Here is an 8,250-nt window from a genome sequence, read left to right on the forward strand (position 1 = left end):
ACAGCCCCTATGGAGAACTGACTGCACAACACAGTCCAGCCAGCCCCTATGGACTTTGAAGTAGTGGACACAGCCCCTATTAACAACAGCAGCACAGCACAACACAGCCAGCCCCTATGGACTTTGAAGTAGTGGACAACAGCAGCACTACACTACACTACACTACACTACACTACACAGCCCTAACTCCCACCCTCCCTCTTCACTGTCCACAGCCGAGTGAGAAAATGGCGCCGACGCGGGTACCTTATATAGGATCCAAAACCCGCGAGACTCGGAAGGCGGGATGATGACGTTTTGCCTCGATTTCAGATCCGAGTCAGGCGGGAAAAGTCGAGCCTGACTCGGATCGGACTCGGATCGGGGGGGCTCGGGGGGGTTCGGATTTCAGAAATCCGAACCCGCTCACCCCTAATTCATATACACCTCATACACACAGCCTGCGGGTAATATTATACAATATTTCCAATAATTTTGTGGCTCAAACAAAGTTTGTGTAGATACATGAAATTCATTTATTATATGTCATATACACTTTATACACACAGCCTATAGGTCATTGTATACTGTATTTTTAATAATTTTGTGCCTTAAACAAAGTTTATGTACATTGAACCATCAAAAATCAAAGATTTCACTATTTCAGTCATGCTAAAAATATTCCGTATTTCGGAATATTTGGATATGGGAGACTCAACCTGTAATATAGTTGTACAGCACCACCGTGTTACATAGCACTGTACTGAGAATCCAGAACTGTCCACATCATCAGTATGTTTTCAGAGTGTGGGAGCAAACTGGAGTACCTGGGGGAAACTCACAAACACAGGGATAACATACAAAGCCCGCATATATAGGGCCCTGCTTGTATCTTAACTCATGGACCCAGCACTGTGAGGCAACAGTGCTATCCACTGTGCCACCCACTACCAACAAGATATAAACCACAAACTTTGATTTTGTATAAAGAAACTTCAGTTTCTTCTATTTGCTGCCCACAGAACTTGCTGCCTAAGACATCTGCCTGGTGTTAACATGTTAAATTACCTGTTTTTTTAATATTTGCCCTGAAAAATAAAACATGTCATATTTTTACCTGGGGCTATTTATGAAGGGGCTCAGGACAGGACATGGGCACGGATATGAGGCCATCCAGGAGAAGAGTAAAAATTAAAGTTTACTTCTGGGGTCTGACTCCGTCTGCTTAACGCACATGTACGACCACCAGTCAGCGTATATGCAAGGCTACTGTACCGGAGAGGGGTTATTACGATCCTTCTCCATCAAATTTAGCAAAAATATAGCCTATAGCAGAGGAACAGAAACTCTGTCCTCAAAGCAACCTAACGGTCCAGGTTTTAAAGAAATCCATGGTTGAGCATAGATGGTTAAATCAAATGACTGAGGCACTAATTAAGTCACCTGTGCCCAAGCACGGTCATCCTTAAAACTTAAACCATTAGGCTGCCTGGAGGACCGAGTTTGGGAACCTATGGCCCGTAGGCGTAACTATCATAGTTGCAAGAGGTGCAGCTGGGATGGGGCCCATCTACCTTGTCAGAGTTACATGTGTTATATACATTTTTCACCATTGGGTGGTACATATAAACTTTTGCTATGGGGCCTTCAAAAGCTAGTTATGCCCCTGCTCTGGCCTATAGGCTATAATGGCATTATCTATGGCCGCCAAGTCCTGACCTTGGTATTTAGGGCTTATTTCACAGTTGCGACTGAATAAAATACCCCATGTAATAAAATATTATGGGAACTGACATTTTTGGATAAATAAGCTCCTATTAGTGTTCGGTTCACAAAGCCGCCCTCTGTTTTTTTTTTTTTTTAGCATTTCAGATACAATAAACAAAGCAGTGGTCCTTAAACTCGGTCCTCAGAACCCCAAACAGTTCATGTTTCCCAGGTCACCTAGGAGATGCACAGGTGTACTTATTACTCACTGACACATTCTAAAAAATCCACAGGTGGAGCTAATTATTGCGATTCTGTGAGGAGGCCTGGAAAACATGCGCTGGTTGGGGTCCTGAAGACAGAGATTGAGAACCAAAGCCAGAAGTTCCCAAACGCGGCCCTCGAAGCACCCCAACAGTTCAGGTTGTAGAGATGGGAAAGCACAGGTGTTTAAATCAAATTGAGGTAAATTAAGTCACCTGTATGGATATCCTTAACACCTGGACTGTTAGGGGGCCTTGAGGACTGTGTTTGGGAACCTCTGACCTATGCAATAAAGCAACTATAGGCAGCAATCCTCACTAGTGACGTCAATCTGAGGACCTCTGAAGCCTTTTAATAATAGGAAACTATAGAAAACACAGGAACTTCTTGGTAAGACCAGCAGAGCTCTATTTGGACTTTAACCCTTTGTGTGACTAGGAGGTACGAGGTGGATATATATATTTTTTTGTAAGCGCTTTGTATGAGCTCCACAGAGATGGAAATTGTCCGAATGGGTGACATTCCCTCCATACCACAGTGGGGCTCCTCCCAGATTGCGAGCTGGCCACCGTGACTCTCCTGCAGCTAATGTCCATGTTTATCAGCCTCCGTAAGCAGAAAGCTCAGGGAGTGACGGATTTATCAGTTGTCACCAGGCTGCCCAGTGTACACGTCGCTCTCCCCTGAGCTGTGCGGCCTAAAATAGCCCCAGCTGTCTGTCTCCATCTCCCGACATCGCCATTTGTAGAAGTGCAGCCTAAAGGGCTCGGAGATTGACACTGAGATCAGCCACCTAGAGCAGACGACCCAGGGTCTCCAACCCCTGACAGCCCACGATGGGGCTCCACGTAGACAGCAGTAGCAAAATTAAGTTATAAAGCACACAGAGCTATATAATGACAGTATATGTGGTTACATATTATGGGGAGATTTATCAAAGCTTGGAGAGAAATAAAGTACCACCCAATCAGCTCCTGTCAGCGTTATGTTTTGAACAAAAGATGAGAGAAGTGACCTGGGGCTGCAGGAATATGAGCGCGATAAAAAGGCGGAGAAATCAGCTTTTAATCCGCACTTTTCTGATAAATATGAATTCTTTCTCCAGCTAAAAATCAGCAGAAAAGCATTTTGTCCCTTCTTATAAGAGAGAGTTACCTGTCAGCGGTCACATGATCACATCACATCGGGCACTGATAGCGCATGGCGAGCCAACAACCGTACACACATACAGGTGGCCGCCCATAATAGACATTATTTTTGGTCACATGTACACCAGAGGAATTTGGACAGAAAATACATTGTGCTATTTTTGTATTCTACACCTTAATCACATCTGTAGTTTAAATATTTTTAATTCTAAAAACTTTGAGCAATAGATTTATATTTCTTACTAATGGTACCATTATAGGAAACCAACAATCACAGATTCCTGTGAGAACTTTGGAACACGTCACACACACACGCTTCCACGCCATTATTATTCTGTACTTCTTGTAACGCTATGCAGGTAAAGTCACCTCCAGCAAATGCAGATTTAGCACTAGACTGTAACAAGTCAAAGTCCTTTGCAGCAATAATGCTGGAATGCAAGTGTGTCAGCCATCGTAACACTATTGTGGCGCAAAACATCCGCTATTTATCCAAACAAAAATAAAGTTTGAAAGAGAGTGTGAATGTTAAGCTGCATACACACGCAACGATTTTTGCAACGATTATTGTTAAACGATATCGTTTAACGATAATCGTTTGAAAAAAATCGTTCACTTTCTGAGTCAAACGATGAACTATTATCGTTCATGCGCGTTCACATTTGTAGTTCAGTCCTACTTGTCAACTCAACGATTTTCATTAAGTTAATATGCAAAAATCGTTTGTAGTTCAAAAAAATCGTTCATTACTCTTTCAAAAATCTGACAGATAATCTGACAGAAATCGTTCATAAAATCGTTCATAAAATCGTTGGTAAAATCGTTGTGTGTGTATGCAGCTTAGAGGTACGCATACAAATACATAGCATGTCCATGTATAATACTGGCAGCTGGTTCGCACTGGTGCCCCACCCACAGGGTAGTAGTAATAACTGAAATCGTTGTAAAAAAATAAAACCAACAAGAAAGATAGATCGAATAAAAAAAACAAACATGAAATGACAGTACCTCTTCTCCACTCCAGGAACCTTTCCAATCGGGTCTTCAAACTTTTCCCAGAGCAGTAGAGACCCCCCAGCCTTTCATGGGGACCCCTGAGATTCTTGGTTTTGTCCCTTGGAATGAGTAGTGGGTCTTTGATTTTTTGTACGATCCTTCTATAGCTTACATCCAATTTGGGGACAATGGAGAGAAAGTTTTTCTTTTGTTTTGGATTTTTTTTTTTAAGTTTAGGCTGATCCCCCCTCCCAAAATATCTGCTTCTCCTCTCCGCTAGCACCAGGGAGAAAGAAAAGTCAGATGAAGGGTAGAGGAGAGAGCCCCAGCTGATGAGTGGACGGGTGGGAGGGTGTCTGGTGTCCTCTGCTTTGCTCTGTTCCAGATCCAAAATAGACCTGGTGTCACTTACTGTGGAGATGGCATTTCATTTGATAAAGGGTCGGTGAGGGAAGGAGATATGTAGATGTACTAAATAGAAGGGATATAGGCGAGAGGGGGGTGGGTGGGGGCTGTGCAGGGGGTCTCTTCTTCCTGTATTTATTTGGAGTCAGGTACAGTCCACGGGTCAGGCACGAGGAGTGACAGATGGATCACCCCCAGCCCCTGGTCTTGGCTGCTCTGCACCAAAGTGTCATCAGTACAACAAACCGTCCAATTATAAAACAATTAATATTGAATTACATGTTCATCTCACCAAGATCACACGTAGGGTGTAAGCTCTTTATTTACTTTACTCTGTATATTTCATTACTTTATGCTGCCTTTGTATCGGTTGGCAAATGTTTATTTTCCTTCTTTTTAAAGTACTATTTTGTGCCTGAATGTCTATGTGTGTATAATTATATATTGTTTATGTCTGCAAGTTTCTATGTATTGTATTTCATTATGCATCATATCAGTACAGGAACTTCAACATGACTCTTCCACCAGGTGCACAATGCTCCCTCTGGGGCTTACCACTTACACATCCTCCAACATGTCCCCTTCCACCAGGTACACAATGCTCTGTTCCTGAGCTTCTCACTTACAGACCCCCCCGACATGTCCCATTCCACCAGGTACACAGTGCTCTGCTCCTGGGCTTCCCACTTACACACCCTCCTACATGACCCCTTCCACCAGGTACACAATGCTCTGCTCCTGGGCTTCCCACTTACACACCCTCCAACATGTCCCCTTCCACCAGGTACACAATGCTCTGTTCCTGGGCTTCCCACTTACACACCCTCCTACATGACCCCTTCCACCAGGTACACAATGCTCTGCTCCTGGGCTTCTCACTTACAGACCCCCCCGACATGTCCTCTTCCCCCAGGTACACAGTGCTCTGCTCCTGGGATTCCCACTTACACACCCTCCAACATGTCCTCTTCCACCAGGTGCACAGTGCTCTGCTCCTGTCTTCCCACTTACACACCCTCCAACATGTCCCCTTCCACCAGGTACACAATGCTCTGCTCCTGGGCTTCCCACTTACACACCCACCTACATGTCCCATTCCACCAGGTACACAATGCTCCACTCTAGGGCTTCCCACTTACACACCCTCCAACATGACCCATTCCACCAGGTACACAGTGCATTGCTCCTGGGCTTCCCACTTACACACCCTCCAACATGTCCCCTTCCACCAGGTACACAATGCTCTGCTCTTGGGCTTCCCACTTACACACCCTCCAACATGACCCATTCCACAAGGTACACAGTGCTCTGCTCCTGGGCTTCCCACTTACATACCCTCCAACATGACCCATTCCACCTGGTACACAGTGCTCTGCTCCTGGTCTTCCCACTTACACTCCCTCCAACATGACCCTTTCCACCAGGCACACACTGCTCCTGGTCTTCCCACTTACACACCCTCCAACATGACCCCATCCACCAGGTACACAATACTCTGCTCCTGGGCTTCCCACTTACACACCCTCCAACATGACCCATTCCACCTGGTACACAGTGCTTTGCTCCTGGTCTTCCCACTTACACTACCACCAACATGACCCCTTCCACCAAGTACACAGTGCACTGCTCCTGGGCTTCCCACTTACACACCTTCCAACATGTCCCCTTCCACCAGGTACACAATGCTCTGCTCTTGGGCTTCTCACTTACACACCCTCCAACATGGCCCATTCCACAAGGTACACTGTCCTCTGCTCCTGGTGTTCCCACTTACACACCCTCCAACATGTCCCCTTCCACCAGGTACACAGTGCTCTGCTCCTGGTCTTCCCACTTACACATCCTCCAACATGTCCCCTTTCACCAGGCACACAATGCTCTGCTCCTGTGCTTCCCACTTACACACCCTCCAACATGACCTATTCCACCTGGTACACAATGCTCTGCTCCTGGGCTTCCCACTTACATACCCTCCAACATGACCCATTCCACCTGGTACACAGTGCTCTGCTCCTGGTCTTCCCACTTACACTCCCTCCAACATGACCCCTTCCACCAGGTACACAGTGCACTGCTCCTGGGCTTCCCACTTACACACCCTCCAACATGTCCCCTTCCACCAGGTACACAGTGCTCTGCTCCTGGTCTTCCCACTTACACACCCTCCAACATGACCTCTTCCACCAGGTACACAATGCTCTACTCTTGGGCTTCTCTCTTACACACCTTCCAATATGACCCATTCCACAAGGTACACAGTGCTCTGCTCCTGGGCTTCCCACTTACATTCCCTCCAACATGACCCTTTCCACCAGGTACACGATGTTCTTAGTACAAAGGGATCTATGTACTAAGCCTTGAAGAGAGATAAAGTGGACAGATATAAAGTACTAACCAATCAGCTGTTTAAAAAATGACAGTTAGGAGCTGATTCATTGGTACTTTATTTCCATCCACGCTATCCAAGGCTTAGTACATAGACCCCAAAAGTGGCCTGAGCCTGTCTAGGGTATTAGGCCTGCCAAACAGGCACAACTGCACCCTCAAAATGTGTGACCATGTACCCTTTCACCTGCAGAGGATCCCTCCAGTCATAATGTAGTCTGGTCACCTGTCCAGGTGCTTACGCCTCCCCCCAGCCCTTTAGTTCTGGCAGGGGCTTAGTGAGGGCAGAGCAATTGGAGCTCGTGCTACAGCCTGGCACTAGCCACTTTGTTTGGCTCTCCACAGGCACCTGCTCAGCTGTGAGTCTGAACCACAGTTGAGCAGACAGAGCAGTGGCACTCAATGCTCTCCTTTCTGCATGAAGTACGCCATATTCATCCACGCTGCTTTGTACCCGCGTGCTGCCCTGACAAGGGCGGAACTAGCAGCAAGCTTGTCAGCCAGCCCAGGTCGCACGGGATGAGCGTCAGTCACACAGGAAGAGAGAACATGGCGGCTGTGTCCCTGCTGCTGAGGGGAGGCCTGAGCCAGGTGCTGCTGCTGAGAGTCCGGGTTGCAGTGCCCGGGACTGGGAGGAGCCAGAGCGGTGAGTTTGGTGAGGTCACGCCTGAAAGCTCTGATGCCACATATCTATATGGGGCACTACTGTGAGGCATAATGGGTATAAAGGGCACTACTGTGGCATAAGGTGAATAAGGGACACTACTGTTTGACATAATGGATATAAGGGGCACTACTGTGGCATAATGTGAATAAGGGGCACTACTGTGGCATAATGTGAATAAGGGGCCCTACTGTGTGGCATAATGGGTATAAGGGGCACTACTGTGGCATAAAGTGAATAAGGGACACTGCTGTGGCATAATGTGAATAAGGGTCACTACTGTGGCATAGTGTGTATAAGGGGCCCTACTGTGTGGCATAATGGGTATAAGGGTACTACTGTGGCATTATGTGAATAAGGGGCATTACTGTGGCATTATGTGAATAAGGGGCATTACTGTGGTATCATGGGTATAAGGGGCACTACTGTGGCATAATGGGTATAAGGGGCACTACTGTGGCATATTCTGTATAAAGGGCACTACTGTGTGGCATACCATGAATTATGGGCACTATTGTGAGGCGTAACATGAATAAGGGGCACTACAGAGAGGGGACTCTACAGCATACACTTGCTCTGGGCGCCATGACTCCACGCTATGGCTCTGAGTACTGGGGCCCAGCATTTCTCATTGCAGTCCTTTAAATGAGCCTTTACTTCTAATCAAATCTGAGTATGAATCATTCCTGTATATTACATTTT

The 8,250-nt window shown here is 46.4% G+C and overlaps 1 protein-coding gene across 27 annotated transcripts in view; it reads right to left on the bottom strand.

Moving 5' to 3' along the window:
* The window catches only part of OBSCN (obscurin, cytoskeletal calmodulin and titin-interacting RhoGEF), a 646,947-nt gene extending 642,535 nt beyond the window's left edge, over positions 1 to 4,412 (bottom strand). For 20 of the 27 annotated variants that reach the window (XM_088467488.1, XM_088467486.1, XM_088467498.1 and 17 more), the window contains exon 1: positions 4,107 to 4,412. The gene's annotated coding sequence lies outside the window, so the exon portion shown is untranslated. The remainder of the gene's footprint in view (positions 1 to 4,106) is intronic. The other 7 variants (XM_088467508.1, XM_088467505.1, XM_088467504.1 and 4 more) reach the window with 2 other exon arrangements.
* Between the last annotated feature and the right edge of the window lie 3,838 nt (positions 4,413 to 8,250).

Source organism: Taudactylus pleione, unplaced genomic scaffold (genome assembly GCF_031769625.1).
Source record: "Taudactylus pleione unplaced genomic scaffold, aTauple2 ptg000071l, whole genome shotgun sequence".
Taxonomy (NCBI): Eukaryota; Metazoa; Chordata; class Amphibia; order Anura; family Myobatrachidae; genus Taudactylus; species Taudactylus pleione.